Source organism: Canis lupus, chromosome 22, assembly GCF_003254725.2.
Source record: "Canis lupus dingo isolate Sandy chromosome 22, ASM325472v2, whole genome shotgun sequence".
Classification (NCBI taxonomy): Eukaryota; Metazoa; Chordata; class Mammalia; order Carnivora; family Canidae; genus Canis; species Canis lupus.
Genome location: NC_064264.1, coordinates 50,116,832 through 50,134,996, shown reverse-complemented (window position 1 = coordinate 50,134,996; position 18,165 = coordinate 50,116,832). Strand labels below are relative to the sequence as shown.

The 18,165-nt window shown below is 43.2% G+C and overlaps 1 protein-coding gene across 1 annotated transcript in view; it reads right to left on the bottom strand.

Moving 5' to 3' along the window:
- Positions 1–16,714, bottom strand: part of PCCA (propionyl-CoA carboxylase subunit alpha) — a 462,094-nt gene extending 445,380 nt beyond the window's left edge. Inside the window, exons 1-2 of the mRNA XM_049099422.1 lie at positions 16,599–16,714; positions 15,385–15,440 (exon numbers count right to left, since the gene is read on the bottom strand). The gene's annotated coding sequence lies outside the window, so the exon portion shown is untranslated. The remainder of the gene's footprint in view (positions 1–15,384; positions 15,441–16,598) is intronic.
- Between the last annotated feature and the right edge of the window lie 1,451 nt (positions 16,715–18,165).

The following is an 18,165-nucleotide window of genomic DNA, read 5'->3' as shown; positions in this document are numbered from 1 at the left end:
GGCGGCTCAGTTGGTTGAGCATCTGCCTTTTGCTCGGGTCGTGATCCTGGGGTCCTAGGATCGAGCCCCACATCGGGCTCCCTGCTCAGCGAGGAATCTGATTCTCCCTCTCCCTCTGCCTCTCTCCTGGCTTGTGTGCTCTTGCTCTGTCAAATAAATAAATAAAATCTTAAAAAAAAAAACGTGATGGACTTTTTTTTTTAAGATCTTATTTATTAATTCACGAGAGACACACACACACAGAGAAAGAGACAGAGAGAGAGAGAGAGGCAAAGACACAGGCAGAGAGAGAGGCAGGCTATATGCAGGGAGCCCAATGTGGGACTCAATCCCCAGACTCCAGGATCACACTCAGCGAAAGGCAGACCTTCAACCACTGAGCCACCCAGGCATCCTGTGAAGGACTTTTTTAGACCAAAAAAGACTAAGAAGATAACAGTGTAGAAAACTTTGTATGATTTTTAACCTATAAAAGGTATCTGTTAAAACAATTAGAGAGGGACGCCTGGGTGGCTCAGTGGTAGAGTGTCTGCCTTTGGCTCAAGGTGTGATCCTAGGGTTTGGGATTCAATGCCACATGGGGCTCCCTGCAGGGAGCCTGCTTCTTCCTGTCCTATGTCTCTGTTTCTCATTCTATCTCTCATGAATAAATAAATAAATCTTTTTTTAAAAAAAAAAAAAAGAGGGGAACCCTGGGTGGATCAGCGGTTGGGCACCAGCCTTGGACTCAGGGTGTGATCCTGGAGTCCTGGGATTGAGTCCCACGTCGGGCTCCCTGCATAGAGTCTGCTTCTCCCTCTGCCTGTGTTCTCTGCCTCTCTCTCTCTCTGTCTCTTTCTCTCTCTATGTATGTGTCTCTCATGAATAAATAAATAAAATCTTAAAACAATTGGAGACATTTTTAAAAAGATTTTATTTATTTATTTATTCATGAGAGACACAGGAAGATAGGCAGAGACATAGGCAGAGGGAGAAGCAGGCTCCATGCAGGAGCCTGATATGGGACTTGATCCCAGGTCTCTAGGATCACGCCTTGAGCTGAAGGCAGACGCTTAACCACTGAGCCACCCAGGCATCCCGCAATTGGAGAAATTTGAACATGAACTGGGTATTAGATGTTATCTAAGTTGTGATAATAGTAGTATATTGGAGAATGTCCTTAAATCTCAGCATGTGCACGTTGGGGTGAAGTTTCATGATGGTAAATTACTCATGCAACTGTGTTTGAAAAGTTTTAAAATAAGGGCATCTGGTTGGCTCAGTTGATGGAGTATGAGACTCTTGATCTAAGGATCATGAGCTTGAACCCCACATTTGGTGTAGAGGCTACTTAAGAAAAAAGTTCCAGGGATGCCTGGGTGGCTCAGTGTTTGAGTGTCTGCCCCTGGGTGAGGTCGTGATCCCAGAGTCCTGGGATGGAGTCCTGTATCTGGCTCCCCACTGGGAGTCTGGTTCTCCCTCTCCCTGTGTGTCTGCCTCTCTGTGTGTGTCTCTCATGAATGAATAAATAAAATATTTAAAAAAAAAAAAAAAGGAAAAAGAAAACAGAAAAAAGTTCCAAAATAGAAAATTAGGGAAAAACAAAAGATAAAAGTATTTAATTTAAAGGATCACTAGTATTTATATCATTACCAATAATAAGTATTTATTAAGTTTATACTCAATGCACATGAGAGATTCAAAGTTATATAATCCCTGGCCATGAAGTGATAAACATTTATACTCTCCTAGAGTCTCCAGAAAGAATGCAGCCCTGCAGACACATCTTAGACTTCTGACTTCCAGAAATATAATAAATTTGTGTTGGGTAAGCTACTATGTTTGTGGTAATGTGTTAAGCAGCAATAGGAAACAAAGGGTAAATCAAATGTAAGCTTTCTGTATATTGCCAAATTTCCCTCCATAAAGTTTGTACCTTTTTGTACTTCTACCAGCAATGTGCCTATTTTCCCACCATCTCTCCAACAAAGAGTGTTATCAAACTTTTGAATTTTTGCCCATATCCTAGGTGAGAAATTATTTATCTCAGTAAGGTGTTTTTTTTTTAAGATTTTATTTATTTATTCATGATAGACACAGAGAGAGAGAGAGAGGCAGAGACACAGGCAGAGGGAGAAGCAGGCATCATACAAAGAGCCCGACATGGGACTTGATCCAGGGTCCCCAGGATCACACCCCGGGCTGCAGGCAGCGCCAAACCGCTGCACCATCGGGGCTGCCCTCTCAGTAAGGTTTTAACTCATGTGTGAAAATGAACATCATTTCACATATTTAAAAGATTTCTTTTTTTTCTTTTTTTTTTTTTTTTTTTTTTTTAAATTTTTATTTATTTATGATAGTTACAGAGAGAGAGAGAGGCAGAGACACAGGCAGAGGGAGAAGCAGGCTCCATGCACCGGGAGCCCGACGTGGGATTCGATCCCGGGTCTCCAGGATCGCGCCCTGGGCCAAAGGCAGGCGCCAAACCGCTGCGCCACCCAGGGATCCCATAAAAGCTCTTTATATTTTAGGGATCTTATCCCTTTATAATATGAATTACAAATATTTTCCCATTTAGTCATTCGTCTTTTCACATTGCATGTGGCATGTATTGCTATGCATAAATTTTCATTATTTGTATTTATTTTTAGTTTATGTTTAAAATTGTCCTCATATGGACGCCTGGGTGGCTCAGTGGTTGAGCACCTACCTTCAGCTCAGGGCCTGATCCCAGGATTCAGAATCAAGTCCCGCATCAGGCTCCCTGTGAGGACCCTGCTTCTCCTTTTGCCTGTGTCTCTGCCTCTCTCTCTCTCTCTGTGTGTCTTTCATGAATAAATAAATAAATATTTTTAAAAAAATTTTTTAAAGATCTATTTATTTGAGAGAGAGAGCACACAGGTGCACAAACATGAAGATGGGAGAGGGGCAGAAGGAGAGGAATAGAGAGAATCTCAAGCTGACTCTGCACTGAGCTTGGAGCCCTGCTCAGGGCTCGATCTCATAACCCATGAGATCACGACCCGAGCAGAAACCACCAGTCAGATGCTCAATCAACTGGGCTACCCAGGTGCTCCTATAAGAGTATGTTTTTTACCGAAATGTATTCTTTTATTTATTTATTTTTTTATTTTATTTTTTTTTTTAATTTTTTTTATTTATTTATGATAATCACAGAGAGAGAGAGGTGAGAGAGAGAGAGAGGCAGAGACATAGGCAGAGGGAGAAGCAGGCTCCATGCACCGGGAGCCCGACGTGGGATTTGATCCCGGGTCTCCAGGATCGCGCCCTGGGCCAAAGGCAGGCGCTAAACCACTGCGCCACCCAGGGATCCCTATTTATTTTTTTAATTTATGATAGTCACACAGAGAGAGAGAAAGATTGAGAGAGAGAGGCAAAGACACCGGCAGAGGGAGAAGCAGGCTCCACGCACCAGGAGCCCGACGTGGGATTCGATCCCAGGTCTCCAGGATCACGCCCTGGGCCAAAGGCAGGCGCCAAACCGCTGCGCCACCCAGGGATCCCCAAAATGTATTCTTTTAAATTTTATTTTTGAGAAGCCTATTTGTATATCTATGGCAAAACATTCTCCTAGCAGTGTTATTTATAATAGTGAATGATGGAAGTAGCCCGAGTGTCCATCAATAGATGAATGAAGGGCACCTGGGTAGCTCAGTCAGTTAAGCGACTACCTTTGGCTCAGGTCATGACTCCAGGGTCCTGGGATCAAGTCCCAAATCGAGGTCTCTGTGGGGAGCCTGCTTCTCCCTCTGCCTATGTCTATGCCTCTCTTTCTGTGTCTCTCATGAATAAATAAATAAAATCTTTAAAAAAATAAATAAAAATTTAAAAACAGATGAATGGATAAAGAAGATGTAGTATACATATACAATGGAATAGTATTCAGCCATAAAATAGGATGAAATCTTGCCATTTGCAACAACATGGAGCTAAAGAATATAATGCTAAGTAAAATAAGTCAGTCAGAAAGAGACAAATGCCATATGATTTTACTCATGTGTGAAATTTTAAAAACAGAACAAATGAGCACAGGAGAGAGAGAGAGAGAGAGAGAGACCAAGAAACAGACTCTTAACTATTGAGAAAACACTAATGGATACCAGAGGGGAGGTGGGTGGGAGGATGGGTGAACTGGTGATGGGGGGCAGGTGCCTGAGTGTCTCAGTTGGCTAAGTGTTTACATTTGGCTCAGGTCATGATCCCCAGGTTCTGGAATCAAGTCCTGCATCAGGCTCCCTACTCAGCAGGGAATCTACTTTTCCCTCCATCCTTCCCCCCTACTCGTAATATTTCTCTCTCTCTTTCTCTCTCTCTCTCTTTTCCTCTCACTATTGCTCTCAAATAAACAAATAAACTCTTTTTTAAAAAAAGAAATAGGTGATGGAGATTAAGGATTATACTCGTCTTTATGAGCACTGGGTGATGTATGGAATTGTTGAATACCCAAAGGTAACATAACACTATTATACTGGAATTAAAAGAAAAAAAAAAAAGACATTCTTTCTCTTAGTTAAAAAGAACTAAGACCTGGCAGCCTGGGTGGCTCAGCGGTTTAGTGCCACTTTAAGCCCAGGGTGTGATCTTGGAGACCCCGGATCGAGTCCCACGTCAGGCTCCCTGCATGGAGCCTGCTTCTCCCTCTGCCTGTGTCTCTGCCTCTCTCTCTACCTATGTCTTTCTTGAATAAATAAAAATTAAAAAAAAAAAAAAATGAACCAAGACCGCTTCAGGATCACAATAAAGAAACATTTAACAGGGGCATGGCTCAGTTGGTAGAGGATGTGGTTCTTGATCTCAGGGTTTTAAGTTCAACCCCATGCAATGGGTGTAGAGATTACTTAAGAATATTTTTTTAAAGAAATATTTAATTGAGTTACTACTAATTAGGACAGAAATTTAAGCAACTCAAAAATGAAGTTGTATAGCCTAGAAAATTTTGCTAATATACGTTATCACAAAACTATTTTAACTTAGATTATAATTTAAACACTGTTGGTAGTGGGAAAATATTGTTTATAAACTTTTTAAAGATTTTATTTGAGAAAGAGAGAAAAAGAGCATGAGTGGGAACAGGGGCAGAGGCATAGAGAGAGGGACAAGCAGACTTCCAACTAACTGGGGAGCTCAATCCCAGGACCTTAAAATCATGACCTGAGCCAAAGTTAGATGCTTAACCAACTGAAACACCCAAGTGCCCCTCTGTTTACTTTTTTTATAGTGTGTTGCTTTCAAGTTTAACTTTTTCTTAACTTTTCCAAAGAATGTTTATATAAGTGTTGGGATTGTTAGGTTTTTTTAAAGATTTTATTTATTTATTCATGAGAGACACAGAGAGAGAGGTAGAGACCTAGGCAGAGGGAAAAGCAGGCTCCCTGTAGGGAGCCTGATGCAGATCTCAATCTCAGGACTCTGGGATCATGCCCTGAGCCATGAGCCAAAGGCAGACACTCAACCAATGAGCCACCCAGGCATCCCAGAATTGTTAGTTTTTTTTAAATGTTATTTGGTCATAAAGTTATATACCTATGTATGGAGAGAAAAAAGCTCTTTATGTTGTTCTTGAGGGTAAGCCTACATTAGACTTTGCATTGGGGCCTATTTTTACTCCTTAGATTCTACTGAGTATTGGCCACCAAGCACTGAGACCAGAAAGGGAGGCCTTATCCAGATCATAACAAGCCACAGCGAGTATCTCATCCACTCCAGTGACATCAACAGCTATTTTCCTCTTCTTCCACAGTAACAGCTGGAGCCAGACATAGGTCTACCGAGCTAAGCTACATTTCCCAGTCTCCCTTGCAGCTTGGTGGGACTCAGTTGCCAATAACAGAATGTGCCTGGAAAAACTGGAAACAATGTATACTGCTTCTGGGTAAAAGCCTTCAATTATTAGGCACACGTGTTCAATTGCTGTTTCTTCATCTTCCTTCACATTGTCATGTTAAATGTTAAAACTAGAGCACCTTACAAGCTATATGTTGAAGATAACAAAGCTGTCTAGTCAGCTAACTAGTCTAGATCTCTAGGATGGCTTTATGGAGCAAAGTCCATCTATCTACCCTGAACTATTACATGAAAGAGAGTTAAATTGCTATCTAATTGGCTACTGCATTTGGGCATCTTTTTTTTTTTTTTTTACCAGAAACTAAACCAAAAATGCCAAATATGATCAAGAATAATTTCTTAGGGGGCTGCCTGGGTGGCTCAGCAGTTGAGCATCTGCCTTTGGCTAAGAGTGTGATCCCAGAGTCCTGGGATTGAGTCCCACATTGGGCTCCTTGCATGGAGCCTGCTTCTCCCTCTGCCTGTGTCTCTGCCTCTCTCTCTCTCTGTCTCTCATGAATAAATAAACAAAATTTTTAAAAAAAGAAGAAGAAGAAGAATTTCTTAGAGACACCTGGGTGGTTCAGTGGTTGAGCGTCTGCCTTCGGCTCAGGGCATGATCCTAGAGTCCCGAGATTGAGTCCCACATCAGGCTCCCTGCAGGGACCTGCTTTTCCCTTTGCTTATGTCTCTCCCTCTCTCTCTGTGTGTCTCTCATGAATAAATAAATAAAATATATTTTTAAAAAATAATGATTTCTTAGATGGGGCACCTGGGTGGTTCATTTAGGTGTCCAACTCTTGATTTCAGCTAATGTCATAATCTCAGGATTATTAGATCAAGCCCTGCATCAGGCTCTGCTTTCAATGCAGAATCTGCTTGGGATTCTCTCTCCCTCTCCCTTGGGCCCTCCCACTAGTGCTCTCTCTCTCTCTCTCTCTCTCTGAAATAAATAAATAAATCTTTTTTAAAAAAAGAATTTCTTAGATAACACACAAATAGTTATTTTAGGATGATCTGTGTCTAGTAGGAAGTCCCTCTTGAGATAATAAAGATATTCTCTTACATTTTTTTTCTGAAAATGTTTAACTTTTGCTTTTATTTTTTTAAAGGTTTTATTTATTTATTCATGAGAGACACACACAGAGAGAGAGAGAGAGGCAGAGACACAGGCAGAGAGAGAACAGGCTCCACACAGGGAGCCTGATGTGGGACTCAATCCTGGGACTTCAGGATAATGCCCTGGGCCAAAGGCAGACGCTCAACCGCTGAGCCACCCAGGCATCCCATAAGTTTTGCTTTTAAGATTAAGGTTTTAATACTAGAACATGGTTTGTATACAGTTAGGGTAAAGATTTATAGTTTTTATATGCAGTTAGCTGATTGTTTCAGTACTATTTATTGAATATACCATCCCATTGATTTATAATATCACCTGTGTCATACCAAATTACTATAGGTACATGACTCTCCTCTGTTCCATTGCTTATAAGCTTGTGAAAATGTCACAATACTATCATTACTAAAATTTTATTTTTTTTTAAAGATTTTATTTATTTATTCATGAGAGACCAGAGAGAGAGAGAGGCAGAGGGAGAAGCAGGCTCCACGCAGGGAGCCCGATGTGGGACTCGATCCTGGGACTCTAGGATCACACCCCAGGCTGAAGGCAGGCGCTAAACCGCTGAGCCACCCAGGGATCCCTAAAATTTTACATTAAATCCTATATTTGGCAGGACAAATCACTCATTATTTTTCAAAATCATCTTGGCAATTCTTGACATTTTACTTTTCCTTTTTTTAAAAAGATTTTATTTATTTACTTATTTATTTATGAGAGTCAGAGAGAGAAAGGCAGAGACACAGGCAGAGGGAGAGGCAGGCTCCGTGCAGGGAGCCCGACATGGGACTTGATCCAGGGTCTTCAGGATCACACCCTAGACTGAAGACAGGCACTGAACCACTAAGCCACCGGGGCTGCCCAACATTTTACTTTTCCATTTAAATTTTAACATCTGGGCAGCCCCGGTGGCTCGGCGGTTTAGCGCCACCTTCAGCTCAGGGCGTGATCCTGGAGACCTGGGATCGAGTCCCATGTCGGGCTCCCTGCACGGAGCCTGCTTCTCCCTCTGCCTGTGTCTCTGCCTCTCTCTCTCTCTCTGTGTCTCTAATGAATAAATAAAATATTTAAATAAATAAATAAATTTTAACATCCACCTATCAAATTACACACATATACAAGTATTAGGACTTATAGTGGAACTGTAGGGAATGCATGAGTTAATACAGGAACAAATTACATCTTTACAAAATCAAGTCTTCCCACTCATAAGCATGTTACGTGTATACATTATGTACTTAAATAAATTCTTTAATAATTTTCTCCATAAAAATCTTCAACATCTTTTGTTAGATATATTCCAAGGTCCCTTATAGCTTTTTCACTATTTAATATGTTATTTTTTAATTTTTATTTTAAAAAAATTTTAATGTAACCTCTAGGGGCACCAGGGTGGCCCAGTCAGTTAAGTGTCCAACTCTTGGTTTAAACTCAGTTAGTGATTTCAAGGTGCTGAGATCAGCCCCTGTGTTGGGCTCTGTGCTGAGCACAGAGTCTACTTCAGATTCTCTCTACCTCTCCCTCTGCCTCTCCTGCTCATACTCTCACTCTCTCTCAAATAAATAAATAGATCTTTTTAAAAAGAAAACAAACAAAAAAATCTCTACACTCAATGTGGGGCTCAAACTCATAATCTCAAGATCAGAAGTCACATGCTCTACCAACTGCGCCAGCCAGGTGCCCCTTCATAAAGTATTTTTTTAACTGGATTTTCAATTTGTTGTTGGCACACAGGAATATTGTTGGTCCTCTGTATACTAATCCTGTAACCTATAATTTTGCTGAATTCTCTTATTAATTTTAGTGGTTTGGCTTTCTTAGATTTTCTATATAGGATTTAAAAGAACAATTTACGGGGATCCCTGGGTGACTCAGAGGTTTAGCACCTGCCTTCGGCCCAGGGGGTAATCCTGGAGTCCCAGGATCGAGTCCCACATCAGGCTTCCTGCATGGAGCCAGCTTCTCCCTCTGCCTGTGTCTCTGCCTCTCTCTCTCCCTCTCTCTCTGTCTCTCATGAATAAATAAAATCTTTTAATAATTAACTAATTAATTAATTAATTAATTAATTAAAACAACAATTTAGGGGGTGCCTACGTGGCTCAGTCAGTTAAGCATCTGCCTCCAGCACAGGTCATGATCTCAGGGTCCTCGGATCAAGCCTCTCGTTGTCGAACTCTCTGATCAGCAGGTGCCTGCTTCTCTCTCTCACTCTGCCTGCTGCTTCCCCTACTTGTGCTCTTTTGCTCTCTTTGTCAAATAAATAGATTGAAATCTTTCTTAAAAAGAAAGAAATTCGGGCAGCATGGGTAGCTCAGCGGTTTAGCATGAGCTACCCATGCCTTCAGCCCAGGGCCTGATCCTGGAGACTCGGGATCGAGTCCCGTGTCAGGCTCCCTGCATGGAGCCTGCTTCTCCCTCTGCCTGTGTCTCTGCCTACCATTCTCTCTCTCTCTCTCTCTCTCTCTCTTTCATGAATAAATAAATAAAATATTTTTCAAAAAAGAAATTCCTTTATTATTCCTACAGAGATAAGTTTGCATTACAAATGTTTTGAATTTTACCAAAACTGTTTTTGAATTTTTTGAGATGATCTTACCATTTTATTTAACTTGTAAACATACTGGATTATACCAGTTATCAGTAAGTTTTCTACTGTAGACCATCCTTGAACTCCTGGAATAAATTCCTCCTTAACCAAGATTGCATTTTTTTATACATGCCACATTTAATCTGCTCATGTTTTATTTAGGATTTTTAAATTATAAACATAAAGTGTATAAGTAAAACTGGACTATAATTTTTTCTTTTCTTAATACTTTATTAGCTTTTACCATACTCATCAAATAAATTGGAAAACTTCCCTTCTTTTATAAAAACTGATTAAATTGATGGGATGCCTGGCTGGCTCAAAGTGTAGAGCATGTGACTTCCTCTCAGGGTCATGAGTTCAAGCCCCACATTCAGCACAGAGCTTACTTAAAATAAACAAACACGCAAATTGTTGACATACAATAGGCATTATCTGTTCTTTGCAGGTTAAAAGCCATTATGAGCCTTAAAGGTTTAAAAGCATTATGAGAAATACATACATACATACATACATACACACACACACACACACACACACACACACATGCATGTATTATGGGCCTGGTATGTTTTACTGTGGAAAATTTTTAAACAAATAATTCCATTTTTTTAAACGGTTATATGTTCACATGGGTTTTCTATTTCCTCTTAAAGTAATACCTCAAGTAAAGAATACATTAAGCTAGGGCAGCCCAGTTGGCTCATTAGTTTAGTGCCTGCCTTCGGCCTGGGGCATGATCCTGGAGACCCAGGATCGAGTCCCATGTCAGGCTCCCTGCATGGAGCCTGCTTCTCCCTCTGCCTGTGTCTCTGCCTCTCTCTCTCTGTGTCTTTCATGAATGGATGAATAAAATCTTTAAAAAAAAGAATACATTAGGCTAGAAATAAGAGAAAAACTGACTTTCTGTAAAAACAAAACAAAACAACAACAAAAAACATTTACTTTTTCTTTTTTTTCCCCCTAGATAAAGTCTGTTCAGAGAAGACACAGCTCCTTAATGATGCTGTCAGGAAAGTAGCCTTTAACCTTCCATTCCACTACCCTTAGCTTAGAGGTCTGCACCTCATGCTTGGTACACTTTGGGCTCAGAATAGCTGCTTATATTTCCAATTCTCACTTTTTTTAGGTAAGAAAGAAACTGAAGCAGGGATGCCTGGGTGGCTCAGTGGTTGAGCATCTGCCTTTGGCTCAGGGCGTGATCCCAGAGTCCTGGTCCCACATCGGGCTTCCTGCATGGAGCCTGCTTCCCCCTCTGCCTATGTCTCTGCCTCTCTCTCTCTCTCTCTCTTTCATGAATAAATAAATAAAATCAGAAAGAGAAAGAAAGAAAGAAAGAAAGAAAGAAAGAAAGAAAGAAAGAAAGAAAGAGAGAGAAACTGAAGCAGAAAGAAGTAACACCCATATCAGGAAATAAAACGCTTTCATCTCATTGTCCAAAACTATATCACAAAGCTCATCTAGCCACAAAGAATTTTAGGGAAGTATTTTTATTTGGGCACGTTACTCTAAACAAAATCAGAACTAGGTTAATAAAGAAGGCTGGATTTTGAATTGTCAATTGGTATCTGCTGTACTCACTTTGAATAAGTTACATTATCCTAGGAAATTATCCATACCACCTAAGTTTCTAAATTCTCTTATCATTTTGAAAAACATCTCTGCTATATCTATAGTTTGTCACCTTTAAAAATTCCTAGCATTGTGCACTTGTGCCTTCTAAAATTAAATTTTTAGGGCAGCCCAGGTGGCTCAGTGGTTTAGTGCCACCTTCAGCCCAGGGTGTGATCCTGGAGACCTGGGATTGAGTCCCACGTCTGCTCCCTGCTTGGAGCCTGCTTCTCCCTCTGCCCGTGTCTCTGCCTCTCTCTCTCTCTCTCTCTGTGTGTGTGTGTGTGTGTCTCATGAATAAATAAATAAAATTTAAAAAAATAAAAAAATAAAATTAATTTTTTAAAGATTTATTTATTTTAGAGAGAGAGAGCATGAGAGGAGGGGTAGAGGGAGAAAGAATCCCAAGCAGACCCCAGGTCAAGTGTGGAGCTCGATGCAGGGCTTGATCCCAAGACTCCAAGATCACAACCTGAGCTAAAACTAAGAGTTGGATGCCCAACCTATGGCACCACTCAGATGGCCCAATTAAAAAAAAAAAAACATTTTTTATTTATTCTTTGATGAGAAACACAGGGAGAGAGAGAGGCAGAGACACAGGCAGAGGGAGAAGCAGGTTCCATGCAGGGAGCCTGATGTGGGACTTGATCCTGCGACTCCAGGATCATGCCCTGGGCTGAAGGGGGCGTTAAACCGCTGAGCTACCCAGGGATCCCCCCAATTTTTTAAAAGATTTTATTTATTTATTCATGAGAGACACAGATAAAGAGGCAGAGACACAAAAAGAAAATAGAAAAAAAAAAAGAGGCAGAGACATAGACAGATGGAGAAGCAGGCTTCCCACAGGGAGCCCGATACAGGACTCAATCCTGGGACTCTGGGATCACGCCCTGAGCCGAAGGTAGACACTCAACCACTAAGCCACCCAGGCTTCCCCAAACAAATAAAATCTTAAAAAAAAAAATCTTTAAAAATTAAAGATTTAATAAAGAGAACCAACTTTCACTTTCTTGAGCCTCCCAATTGCTTCTTTGATTTCCAGTGCATTCATTTCTGTACTCATTATCATTACTTAATTCCCTCCTCATAGCTGTGTTAGATTTTTTCCTCTACCTTTTTTTTATATCATTGTAAAAGCATTTTTAAAATTTCCTTTCCCATTTGTGTCTTTCTGCCATACAGAAGTCCAAGTGATATTTTGCCTTTTGACCTTGTATCTACCTATTCTTGCTAAATGCACTTATTACTTCTGAAAGTTTGTAGACTCATTTAGATCTTCTACCAATGCAGGCTCATTCTCCACAAATAAATTTGATTTCTTCTTTATCAATCCTTATGCCTTTCCTTTTTTCCTGACTTACTGCAACTAGCTACAAGGCTAGGCCTTCCAGTATAATGTTGAATAGAAGTGGCTTAACATCCTTAAGCTGTTCCCAATTTGAGGGAGAAAAGTATTCAGTTTTTTCCTTTGAGTATTACGTGAGCTGTGGGTTTTGTAGATGCTCTTTATCTAGCAGAGGAAGATGCCTTCTGGTCTTAGTCTGCTAAGAGTTTCTACATGAACTGCTATATCAGATTCTCTCAGTTTTTTTTTTGTTTTTTTTTTTTTTTTTTTTTAAAGATTTTATTTATTTATTTATTCATGAAAGACTGAGAGACAGAGAGAGCCAGAAACAAAGGCAGAGGGAGAAGCAGGCTCCATGCACCGGGAGCCCAATGTGGGATTCGATCCCGGGTCTCCAGGATCGCGCCCTGGGCCAAAGGCAGGCGCCAAACCGCTGCGCCACCCAGGGATCCCATGATTCTCTCAGTTTGGGTAAGTTGTGTTGCCATCATGTTTTGAAACACCCTGAACTAGTCCTCATCATATTATTTTATACATGCAGTAACTATTCAATTTCCTGCATGTCAATGAACAACTTCTTTGTACCATTTCCTGCTGCAGCCCACTCTCTCCTTCTGGATTTAGACTCTTTTCCTCCTGCACCTCCTACAACTTCCTATAATTGTTACCAAAGGTGAGTGGTAAATTCCCACTATTTGGGTCTGAAAATGGACTTTTTTAAAAAAGATTTTATTTATTTATTCATGAGAGACATGGGAGGGCGGGGGAGGTGGCAGGCAGAGACACAGGCAGAGGGAGAAGCAGGCTCCATGCAGGGAGCCCGACGTGGGACACGATCCCTGGTCCCCAGAATCAGGCCCTGGGCTGAAGGCGGCGCTAAACCGCTGAGCCAATGGGCTGCCCTGAAAATTGATTTTTTAAAAAGATTTTATTTAGGGACGCCTGGGTGGCTCAGCAGTTGAGCGTCTGCCTTTGGCTTGGGCATGATCCTGGAGTCCCGGAATCGAGCCCCACATGGAGCTTTCTGCACAGAGCCTGCTTCTCCCTCTGCCTATGTCTCTGCCTCTCTGTGTGTGTCTCTTGTGAATAAATAAAAATCTAAAATATATATATTATTTATTTATTTGCTTGTTTATTTATTTATTTATTTATTTGAGAGAGAGTTAAAGTGAGCACAAGCTGGGTGGGGAGGGGCAGAGAAAGAGGGAGAAGCAGATTCCCTGCTTAAGGTGGGGCTCAATCCCACAACCCTGGGATCATGACTTCAGCCAAAGGCAGATGCTTACCCAACTGAGTCTCCCAGGTGCCCCGAAAACATATTTATTTAGCCTTTATTTTAAAATAACAGCTTAGCTGAGTATGGCATTCTGGGTTACAGTTATTTTTCTCTCAGACCTTTCCTTTGTCTTCGACATCTCTTGTTGATGTTGGGAAGTATATTGCTAGCCTAAATGTTGTTCCTTTTACAGTTTCTGATGTTATTTTATCCATCTTTGAACACTCTGTGACAATGTATAAATATTTCTTTTAAGGCACTCACTCATGGGCAGCCCGGGTGGCTCAGCGGTTTAGTTGAGCCTTCATCCCAGGGCGTGATCCTGGAGACCTGGGAACGAGTCCCATGTCGGGCTTCCTGCATGGAGCCTGCTTCTTCCTCTGCCTGTGTCTCTGCCTCTCTGTGTGTGTGTCTCTCATAAATAAATAAATAAAATATTTTAAAAAAAATAAGGTACTCAACTCACTCATTGTGCTTTATTTAGTCATTCTCCATATTCCAGTATTATTTACTTTGTATTATTTAGTCATTTTACATAATTGTCTTAACTCTACCATTAGAGAACAAGCTACTTGATACTGTAGTAAATGCTGTACATCTTTTCCTTTAAAGAGGCACCCTGTTCTCTTATGGAATAGGGAGTGGCACACAAAGAAAAAGATCAAAATGTCCTATCTGAGTTTAGCAACAGAGGCTTGGCTCAGAGAGTGCCTGAATATCAATTTGTTGACAATTGGCTAATGTTTAAGAACAAACAACAAATGAGTAAATTATCTATGCATTGACTATTCTGCTCACTATTTATTGTTTGGCTTTCAACAGATGGTTGGCATTCTTATTAGAGGCTGTTTAAACATCAAAAAGGTATTTGTTAAGCTCAGCAAAGTCTTCATCTGCCAACCTGGGAATTTATCAGTATGCATACAGAGCTGATTCTGAGTGAATTTATTGGGAAGGGGAGTAGCCCCAACTATTCCCCAACTATACAGTCTAAGCTGTTTCCATCATTGAGGTTCGTAGATGTCTGAGCAATTCTGAAAGAACAGTAAGATGACCATCTGAAATCTATTTACATGAGTGCCTTAGAAACCTCCTGAGAGTAGACTCATTATCTTAAGCAAAGAGAAGGTTAGGTAGCTTGCTCTTAAAACAAAGTGCTTAGTTGGTGCTTAGAGGAGATGAGGAATTTTTAATGTATCTTAGTTCCTGAGACTAGGCATTATTCCCAGCTCAGACCACCTTAGATTCTTAGTGAGGTTCTAAGGAGAGAGAAGGCTACAAGTAACAATGAAATAGCTCTTTATATTAAAACCATTTTTGGCAGACCATTTGGGAACCTCTGACAACATATATCACGGATAGCCAACAATGAACACTGCAGCACTCTGGCATCTCCATATGATCATTACATTCATCACCTGCTATATCCAGAAGCAGTAGCAACACCGCACACAGAAGAGATGACTGATCAGCGTTAAGACATTCGAAAACGGCTAGAAATAGAATGCCCACAGACATCTTTCCTGGAATGATGATCTGAAGGATGGATGTAACTCTAAAGTTCAATCTAATTCTAAAACAAACATATGTCATTTTACTGTGAAATAATACTCTGTACTTACGTGTTACTCAGGGGATCTCAAATCGTGTTAGGGCAGTCTCTTTTTTTTCGGCTTTCCTAGGCAAGAGAATGAATACAAACACTTACATGATGCTCTAGCCTAGCCCAGATCCCAAATTAAAGCCCAGAACTTGGGGCACCTTGGGTGGCTCAGTGGTTGAGCATCTGCCTTTGGCTCAGGTAGTGATCCCGGGTCCCTGTAGGGAGCCTGCTTCTCCTTCTGCCTATGTCTCTGCCTCTCTCTCTCTCTCTTTCATGAATAAATAAATGTTTTTTTTTTAATTCTTTTAAAAAAATGAAATAGGGACGCCTGGGTGGCTCAGAGGTTGAGTGTCTGCCTTTGGCTCAGGGTGTGATCCCCGACCGTCCGGGGATCGAGTCCTGTGTCAGGCTCCCTGTGAGGAGCCTGCTTCTCTCTCTGCCTACGTGTCTGCCTCTCTCTGTGTGTCTCTCATGAATAAATAAATAAAATCTTTAAAAAAATAAATAAAAATAAATAAAAATAAAATAAAATAAAGGCCAGATCTCATCTGTCTTACTGCCTTTTTTTTTTCCTCAGAAGCAGCCCTAACCTTCGTTCTAACAAGGGGTGCTGGCTCTCATGGCAGTGTCACAGCAGCGGACACTCCGAGGGAGAGGGAGCTGAGAGGCAAAGGCAGGGAGGTGACCTCCAAGCACCGAGTGAAGTATCACCTCTCTATATTCCAGACTTTCGCGGAGCACTCTAAAGTCTTTCACCGAAGGGACAAAGGCATTGCTCCTGAGGCAGCAGCGTGGGGACTGGAGGTGAGGGAGCTGAGGTACGGGACGGGCTCCTGAGGGGCCACGTCGTCCCGCAGCCGTTTCCTCACGACAGTCCCACGGCCAGAAATAACCCAACAGGGACACGCAGCCACGCCAAGTACTCCAGGTATCCCTTAAACTTCCTCCTCTTCTTTATGAATTTGTATTATTTATAAGACACTTGACACGTGTTTAAACACAGAACTCCTCAGTTTCAGGAAATATGGCTTGTTCAGCGGAGGAGAAAAAAGCATATAATGAGGGAGTTAACAAGGGCTGATATTTTTTTACGACATTCTTTAAAAACTGAAAAACCTCTTTAAACACCGGGAACAGCTTAAATAATTCAGTCTAGGCCTGCGGGGCCCATGTGGATGTTTCCCTCTCCCCTCTCCCCGGTCCCTTCCTGGCCACGTTCTCCCCGGGGTTCACCTGGGAAGGAGGCCCCGACGGGCTGCCACCTGCGGCCTCAAGGCCACGTCGCCACCAGTCCTCCGCCTGCTGGGGGAGGGGGCGCGTGGCCCGAGGCGCCCGCGCACGCGCGCGAGGCCCAGCGCCGGAAGGGGCCCGGGCCCTTTGACCCCCCGGGCGCACAGGACGCCGGGAGCGGGCGGAAGGACAGCGCCGAGGCCTGTCGAGGCCCGTCGCGGCCTGTCGCGGCCTGTCCTGGCCCGGAGGCAGCGGCTCTAAGGACGCCGCCCCGGACGAGGGTAGCGGCCGCGTCAAGCAAACGGTGGCCGAGGCGCTCTTTCGCAGGCCCTACCCCGGGGACTTGTACGACCACTGGATGGGACCTAGCAGCTCCCGACCCGGGGCCACCCGCGCCCTCCCTGGGCTGCGGACAAGGGCGTCCTATGGGTAGCGACCCGCGCTGAGGCCCTGGGGGTGGCCTCTATGTAGGTCGGCTTTGCGGACATCCGAGCCTCGTGCCGCCTGTTTTGGGGGAGGGATGTGGATGGGAGCTGCGTCCCCACATCCCTCGCACTGGGGGGGGGGGGGGGGTCCGAGGATGCAGAAGACCAGCCTGCGGGGCCCGGGAGGACCGGGAGGAAGGATGAGAAGGGCGGCCGCCGAGCGCGGCCGGAACGGCGCCGGCTGCCGGGCTGCGGGGCGCTGGAAGCACCTGCCTCCGCCCACCTTGACCTACCCTCCCCCCCCCCCCCCCCCGCCCCGGCCGCCGCCCCGAGCTCCCGGGCGGCCCTCGCGGAGGTCCCCGGAGGGCCAAACCCGGAACCTCGCGGTCTTTGAGTGTCCTCTGCCGGGGCGGGCGGGGCACCCGGAAACCCTTGACCTAGGCCCGCTCCCCGGGGCGCTGAGAGTTCGACGCTCCCAAGGAGGGGGTCTCCTCGGAGGAATTCCTCTTGCCTCGCTTTCAGACTTGAAAGCCCGGAGGCCGTCGGTTCTGCAAAGAGGAGCGGTCGGGCGCGGGCCAGCAAGCAGCTGATGAAAATAATTGTCCTAGCGCACACAGCCCCGAGCCCAGGGGCGCGTGTGGGCGCGCGCACACACACGCGCACACACACACACACACACACACACACACACACACACACAACTTGCCTCCTCTAGCCGCCCAACCTTAGTATTCCGGGCATGCGGTTTTCAACAACTTGCTTGACACAATAACAAAGACATTTAAATGCCAGGACGCAGACTTCACTTTTTAACCTGCTGAGAGGAGCTACTTTCAAAGCTTCCCCACCGCGAATAAACTGACAAAAAATATGGGGTGCACTTATAAATTAAACACCTTACCCTCAAAGCGACGTGCGTTAATCAGGTTTCTAAGGCAATAGCCATCTCTGTCTTTTCCTATTCACCCAAATAATGCCACAAGAAGGAACCCCTTTTCACAAGAGAGAGCCAGGAAAAAAAAAAAATGAATTATACCCATTGCTAGTAAAAATCATCTTAAATCAATAGAGCACCACTTGAACTTGAGTTTCCATTGTTTCACTGAATCATCAATGTTTTTAATTAAACAGAGCTACCCTTTCTG